At 36.5% G+C, this 8,647-nt stretch overlaps 1 non-coding gene across 1 annotated transcript; it reads left to right on the forward strand.

The window, feature by feature from the left end:
* Window positions 1-391: 391 nt before the first annotated feature.
* Window positions 392-498, forward strand: LOC145071579 (small nucleolar RNA R71). Its single transcript, XR_013690585.1, has one exon. It is a non-coding gene; the product is annotated as a small nucleolar RNA R71 (small nucleolar RNA).
* Window positions 499-8,647: the final 8,149 nt, after the last annotated feature.

An 8,647-nucleotide genomic window follows, 5' to 3' on the forward strand; every position in this document is an offset into this window, starting at 1 on the left:
TGGTTTTAGAGTTAAGTCTTATAGCTAGGAAGTTGTGGAATATGATGTCGTTGTACACGTTTCTCTACAACAGTTATCTAGTTCAGACTGGTGTTGATTGGTCCATCCAACTCTTATTGCATGAATTGATTGGTCCATATGGGTCAATCTCTGGTCCATATTATTCAACATTTCCATCATAGCAGCCATCTCATCAAAATGTGAACCCCCACTACCTTTTACTCGATCGTGTCTTGGGTTGTGGTACTCACGAGAATGCTTCGCAAACACTATAATTAGCACATTGATCTGGTTAGGATTCTTCTTCATGAGAGGGAGTTGTGAATCAAGGAGATGCCTAGTCATGACATTGACCCCATCAAAGAAAATAGACATCTCTTGTTGAATATTAAGGTCATGTTGAGGACAATTCCTTAACAATCCTTTATAACGCTCCCATGCCTCGTAGAGTGACTCCCCCAGTTGTTGCTCAAAGTTGGCCATTGCCTTCTTGAGTTTAGCTATCTTGGATGGTGGGGAAAATTGGTCCAGAAACTGCTCATGCATTTGAGCCCAAGTAGTGATTGTACCAGGTGGGAGTGCTTTCAACCAGTCTTTTGCAGCTCCTTTGAAATTAACTGGTAGCATCCTCAGCAAGACAGTATCTCTATTAACATTTGGGACATTGAAATAGTCAACAATGTCATTGACCTCATCTAGGTGTTTGAAAGCATCCTCATGATCCTTTCCATAAAACGGAATATCCTTTAGTGCATTAAGGATGTTTCCCTTCAACTCGAATGTGGTAGTAACAGGAATCGCGGTTTGTACTAATCTCGGACCAACATCTTCTCGAATACGCTTCTTGTAAGCTCCCATTGACATTTCTTCAATGTTCACCATTTCGTTGTTTGGCTCGTCTTCGGGTTCGCTCGTATATAGTCCAAACTTTTTCTCGGACTCGTATTCAGATTCGTTTTGGATAGGTATTTGATCTAAGCTTTCAATCTTGCTCTTGTCCTTTGATGATAAACTCGATTCTCCCGTTTTCTTCCCTGACTTCTTTGAGAACACTAACTTGAACTCTTGTAAGGGTGTCTTCTTTGGTGTTTGATCTTATTTCACGTTCTTATCCTTGTTTTTGTGAAGAGCTGACTCTGGATCTTCAAGTGGTGGTACCAAAGGCGTGTTGGAACCTCTGGTCATGAACTCCTGCAAAATAAATAAAATAAAAAAGTAAAACTGAACAAAAACTAAATAAAAATTACCTACAGACTGGCCACCACGACGTGGTAAAGGTCACCCCCTCATGTTGTCACAGAAAAACTAACAAAAAAACGAAGAAAAATGAAAATCTACTGAATTCACATCGTGAGCTTAAGGCTCACGTCGTGATTCTGGTACTGAACAAAAACCTAAGCTGAAAAGTAACTTTTTGCAGGTTTTACCCCACAAAAAGGATCGATCAATCTAAAGAAAATAAATAAACAATCAAATAAGTCGTTCCCCGACAAAGCCGCCAAAAACTTGATGTGTGCAAATAGCTACACCTAATTTTAAATTTATAAGCTTGCTACCTTAACTAACTAATTGCACCTAGGCAATGTACCTATTCAAACTATAGTATAGCTTTGGGTAAGTCGGGTGTCGATCACAGGGAACAGTATTGACTAATTAATCTACTTACTATTAAATTAACCTAGTTATTAACAAAGGAAGGGGTTTTATCTAATTTTTCAAGTTTAGATGAACTTAATTCTTATTACAAATTCAATCAATTAACAAAACACTTTTGTTAGTTCAAATCCACTTTCCCTCCATGGTTTATAAATTAGCTATGACAATTCCTGTTGGTACCAATTAAGATAGTATTAGAAATTTAGTTCTAAATCTACTAACATTAATTAATTCATGTAAGTCTAATGTATGGTCAAACAATAGTTAACACAAAATCAATTATTGAATATAATTGGAGCCATGTAAGATTGATTTGATAAACAAAATTATGGTCATAATATGAATTCTCTAGCACAGCCTAATTCAATGATCCAATTACTTATCTAAGATTGGTTTGATCTTAGCTCTAATAAACTAGTGTTCACTGAATTATTAGGTATTCATATTCATGCAACTTCATATTCACTAACTACACATAACAAGAATTTAAAGCAATCAAATACTAAATCAAACATGTTAGGTTCAATCAATCTAACACAAGCACAACAACAACAAGTAAAGTCAAATTTCATGTATTAAATCCATGAGTTCCAACTTCATCTAGCTAACGGAAGTAGCTAGATTTCACTGGACACACTAGCAATTAAACAAACACAAGTCATATTAAAAATCATACTAAATGTACCAAACCATAAGTCAACTTATGAACTTCTCTTCTCCTTTTGTGTTGATACCCTATTCCAGAACTTCTTCTGTTCTGAAAATCGTCTTTAGGAACCCTCCAAGGCAGCCAAAAAAAGTCTCCCAAGTCGTAATGGACAAGGATATATATATATATATATATATATATATATATATATATATATATATATATATATTTCGATTTTTCCAAGTTCACACTGTGAGCCGATAAGCCTCACGTCGTGAGTACGAGATAAACGTATTCGAAAAGGACTCTTTCATCCGGTGCATATCTTTTAGAATACTCCACTCACGTCGTGAGTCTTCTATTACTCACGTCGTGAATACGTGTTTTGCTGAGTTTTAATTCTTCTTTCCTTCAAGCCTCCAAAGTTCCATGTTTTTTCAAGTTTAGTCCCTCTCTTTTAAAATGTTTTTATTTGGCTGCAAAATATAATTTAAGCTTATAAGTACCAATATTCTATGCATATAACTAAATTATTAATAAAAATGTAAATAAATATTGCACAAAAATATGTATAAATATGGCAATATCAATTTGTCAAAGTCTCAAATATGTTTTTACGATCACTTTTCAGATATTTGAATAAGGATTATGATAATTAGTTTTTGGGTTACAAGTATTCTGACTACTTTTTCTAACACAATCATTACCATACATCAACATTTTTCAAAACGATTCAAATTCCCTTCCATATATAGACCTAATTCCTTTTGAATTCATCACATTTCTTATTATCAAAAAATCCTATACCACGAAAATCCCCAATTCATGGCGGAAAAAACACTAATTCTCAAGAACATCCATATCTCTATACGCATACATTCTTGTTGCAAATGTTCGTAAGGTACAAAATATCCCAATTGTGATCATGGCAACTAACATGTGCGCCTTCTATGCATCCCTATAAATTTCAGGAAAAAGGGTCTCAAAATTTTCATTCGACTTCTGGAAGCACATCCTCTTCAATATTCCCTTTCAAAATCTCCAGCCGCCTAGTACGCAAATCACATATGCGATTTTTACTATTCGTGCACTTATAACTCAAGATCTCACACTATAACTAGCACGGTTAGAAACGACGACTATGAACTTTTACTCCTAGTTGAAATTGTTCGCGGTTTCCTTAATCTTGCCAACTATGCTCCTTTCGCTTCTAGTCTAACAGAAGAAATTTGTCTAACTGTGCTTGCAATATTAAGGTATGATCTTACCCTAAATGTAACGAGGGATTGTCTTCAAAATTTTCACCGACAATGTCTTGCTCCCGGATAGAAGTTCCCTATATGGGTTATCGACAAGTGTCTAGGGAACAAAATTGCAAGCCTCAGTCAGTTGAATTTTTTTAACTCTTGATTCTTTATGTTATGATAAAGAATAAACATAAGATTTTTCCAAAATTATTTTTCATATTTTTGTGACCCTGGTCGCCGAAAAGAAACGACCTACTTATATAACACATTCAAGACTGTTGGGACTTCTTTTGAAGGTCAATAAATCAGGTTACACTAGTGACAACTCAGTTGAAATTTTATTCTTGTTGTTTTCGTCCAATATTATCAATGCTACTCCTAGTCCAAGGGATCCACCTATCACTTAGTGGATTGATCATCCATACACTGTTGAGCGTTGAGTTTATGAGCCTAATGTTGATCAGCCTATTAATGAATTATCCAATAAAGAAGCCATTGAACCTGACAGTGAAGTAGATGAGGATGATGAGGGTGAAGAAGAAATTCAGGGTGATGACAACTATGAAGACACGGACACTGACAAGGATGTTGCAGGGTATGCTATCAACTCTCTACCTTCATCTGAATCTCTTGTTATTACCATTCATCCTTTTCAAGCTGCAACATATGTGTCTCCACCTTGTCTCAATAAAATGCATACTTCAAGTTATCATCATCCTCCCATGGTGCTCAGTAAAATCCACCATCTTCTGATTTCGACCACCTAGATGCTATGAATGTTGGTTCCCCTAATCATGCTAATACACCATCTTTTCCATACTTCTCGACCTCAAGTTAAACCTAATCGTATCCCATACACTTCCACTACCAACTTTAATGCACAAATTATCACAACTCTTAACACCATGATTGGGTTAGCTCTAAAGTTTGTTTATCGTATGGAACTTCTTAAAACCAATATTGCTGAAATTAAAAGGGATATGTTAAATCCTAATACTCCTACTTTCATTCAACCACCTCTACCAAATTATCCTCCACCACCTCCCACTTATACATGACCACATCATCCATATTCACAACCACCTACTTGTAATGTCCCAAAAATTAAAGTAAATTTTAGTAACTCAAACCATCCTAAAATAATATTTCATTAAAAGATCATCAAAGTATAAAATGTAGTCTCAAAAAAACATCAAAGTAATCATAAAATACATAGTATAGAATCTCCAGTGGATGCAATGAAATCAGGTTGGGCTCTTCCCTTTGCGACCAGAAATACTTGAAAAAATAAAACTTAAAACCTTAAACACAAAGCTTAGTGAGTTTCCCAAGATAACATATACAACATATAATAATGGGCACCACCCTAAACAATAGACCCCGTCCAAATAATGGTCCCTGCCCAAAGTAATCGGACCCCGTCCAAATAATAGTCCCTTCCCATCATATTTGCACCCTATCCAGATAATGGTCTGTACCCATCATATAAACAAATAAACGTATAAGCATCACTTACAAAGAAAGCAAGTATGTACAACACCTCGTGCGCTACATAGTATAGTGAGAAAACTTATCTTACAGATAAACAGACAGTCACCACAACACGTAGAAAGACAGAAGACTGGTACAACAAACCACCTAACATAAACACACAAGGTCAAACCTCAGTTAATAACCTAGACCCTGAAGTTTGACCCAAGGTCAAACTTAGTCAAAAAGTCAAAAAAAATCAACATCTTGGTCAAAAAGCATGTCACGCTTCATTTGGGTGCCCTACGCCCACAAAAGGACATAATAGTCGAGTTCCAAGCCTTAAATAAACATGCTGAGAAAACTGTAAAAGTGATCCATGCTCATGAGAAGTGTGTCACGTCTTGGATTATTCCAAAAGGTAAAATGACTTAATCCATTAATTCAATTCCCCATTTTCCAGATTTAAACTCCCATAAGGTCTAAATGGATAAACTTTCCAACTTTATCCATTAATACATTCTATAACAACCAAGATCTAGGTTTGAACATCAAAAGAACCCCCAAAAGGACAACATACTTTGCATGGCTAAGAGAACAAGCTCCGGTATGCCAACTTTCTAGTTCTAAATGGTCCAAAAAGACAGCCCTATTTACTTAGAAGGAGTTGGAGTCGCCTCAACTCCAAGCTCATCGCTAAAATGGGACCAAAAAGCATACGTATGGACCAAAAGATGGATCTACCAAATTAGAAGGAAAGTTGGAAAAATTTTACTCACAATAGTCTAAAAATGAAGCAATCTAGTTGGATTAACACTTGGTTCCTTCAACAAAGCACCTTGCAAACACCTTGATCTTCAAGCTTTACACCAAAGAAAGAGAAACAAGCTTCAAAAAGGGAATACAAGCTCAAAATGGAATGCAGAAGGCTAGGGTTTCACTTGGATATGTTTAAGGGTATTTAGGGTTGATAATGAACGAAACCACAGGGCTTAAGTGCCTTTAAATAGCACACAAACCCTAAAAATTCGAGCAACCCATGGAACTGGTTGAGCCACGCCTACATATGGGATCTTCGTGCTCACTGGGAAAAAAAGGCCCATAATAATTTTAAGCCTTCACAAGCCAAGGTCCAAAAAGGTTTAACCCTAAAAGATAAAAGACATACATAATCTGGTGATACACCCACTGGTCCTTCTGATGATGACAAAAGGGGGGAGAATCCATATGAATGGGATCTTCATCTACTAAGGAACATGTTTGGTTCTGATACTACTAAAATTTTTGTAGTCAAACACTTTGATGATGAAGAGTGTGATGATGCAGAAAACAATGATATCGAGGAAGGTCTTTTTGATGTGTCCTTTCTGGGAGACTCTATTTTTGCTAAGCCTATTTTTACTGTTTTATCATGTACTATTCAGCATGAAGAGGAATCTGAACAATAAGGGTAGTAATATTCTGAGGGAGGCCACATCGTGAGAGGGAGCATATCAATGAGTCCTCAAGCCCGAAATCATATGAGGATCTTTAGCCTATCTCCTCTTTAAGATCCTAAAAAAGTCAGGATCTACTTCTCTTCCCCTGGTGTGTCAAAGCGTTTTTAAATGGTTTCATTCATCAAAGAAAAGACTGGTGAATGGAAAATGTTTGAAGATGAAGTAAGATCCTTTGCTGTTAAATACAATCTTGTCATGACAAATAGGAAAATTCATATGTATGATGACATGGTTGTTCAAAGGATGGTTTCTACTAAAGGAAATCTAGATGAGCATAAAAATTTTATGCTTTAGTTAATGCTCTTGTTGGAAAGAAGAAGAAGCTAGATGATGTGAACACTAAGATAAATCTCTCAAAATACATTGATGTATACAAAAGAAGGTTATCTAAGTACCCAATTGTAAAAGTAAGGTGTACCAAGCCAAGGAGTCAAACTGTTCTCACTATGAACCTCTCTAGAAAGGATGACATTGGTGAATACCCCTGAAAAAGTGCTTTCTCTTGATTTAGTCAAGTACCGATACAACGAATGGCTTGAAATTGCCAATATCATCAAGGGACATCAGGTCATTCATTCTCAATAACTAAATTTGGCACTAAATTTAATGATGAGTAAGGTTATAAATGTTAATCTTGTTTCCACTCGTGCTTCAACTTCAGCATCTAATTTTTTACCTCCTTCCACTAATTCATCAGGGAAAAGACGAAGAAGGACCAAGCATGCATCTTATCTCCTACCATTTAGTTCATTTATCATCACCAACACCCTACCACCAGGAGTTGAACCTGGGGAGCATCTATTCATCAGGTCTCCAGTTCAATGAAGGTTTTATAAGGATGCGAATGGAGTTATGTGCTTCATGAGATCAGATGGTAGAATCGGGAATCTTGGACTATTTACTTTCCACCAATCTAAACTATTAAACATTTCTAATTCATCTTTAACACTTTCTTTCAAATACTTTTCTAACTCCCCAATTGATTCAACTATTTTTGTCTTCATCTTTTCTCTTAGTTTATTTTTCAATGGGGGTTTTGGTGACATAACATTTGGGTTTGGCGTTTCCCTAATAGTGATGATGAAGTGGTAGACTCAGTAGTACTTAAAGTAGAACTTGGAGAATGAATTCTAATATAATCACTATATAATTCTTACATAGAATCCATAATATATTTCGTTTTGATCTCCACCCCCTTTTTTCTATAATGATCCTCAAGTAGTATAACAAAATACTTTACTTTGTTCCTCATATCAAGAATCAAAGTGAAGTAGAGCAATAAATTTCCATGTTGACAATTTGTTTTCATCACCATATTGGAAAGCTAGTTGTGTTTTCCCACCAATAAGTTTAGCCAAGTAAGTTTTACATTTACTTAAAGGAAGACATAGATTTTTGGTACCATAACCTTTTGATCCGCACTTGTATTTCCCGCTACCACAATGCTTACATTTGGATATTTTAACACCCTTTTCGTATGTAAACCTTTCAAATTCTTTCCAAACTTTCAATCTTGGGTTGAATTCTTTAGTTTTTTTCTCATTTTCTTGTAGAACTTGATCATTGGTTGGGTTTTCAATGTAACAACCCAAAAATCATAACTAAAAATTTCGTTTAAATAACATTACTTAAACCATGATTGTCAAACCATGACATAATTCTTAACATAAAATCAGAGTATTAATTCAAAACATAATCTTATTATCAGAGTGAAACATCCCGGGCTGACTAAATATGGTGCGTTCCATGCGATCATTCCGAGCTCTTCCCTCCGCTACCTTAAGTACCTGAAACCAAAACTGAAAACTATAAGCACGAAGCTTAGTGAGCTCCCCCAAAATACCACATACCATACAATAACATATAAAGCACATAATGGGCCTTGCCCACTGTATCGGACCGAAGTCCGGACAAACTTGGGCCTTGCCCCCTGCATCGGACCGAAATCCGATAATTGCATCGGGCCGAAGCCCGGACTAACTGGGGCCTTGCCCCCTGCATCGAACCGAAGTCCGGCTAACTGCATCGGGCCGAAGCCTGGACTAACTGGGGCCTTGCCCCCTACATCGGACCGGAGTCCGGCTAACTGCATCGGGCCGAAGCCCGGACTAACTGGGGCCTTACCC

Source organism: Lactuca serriola, chromosome 8 (assembly GCF_051521515.1).
Source record: "Lactuca serriola cultivar US96UC23 chromosome 8, Lser_US96UC23_V15, whole genome shotgun sequence".
Classification (NCBI taxonomy): domain Eukaryota; kingdom Viridiplantae; phylum Streptophyta; class Magnoliopsida; order Asterales; family Asteraceae; genus Lactuca; species Lactuca serriola.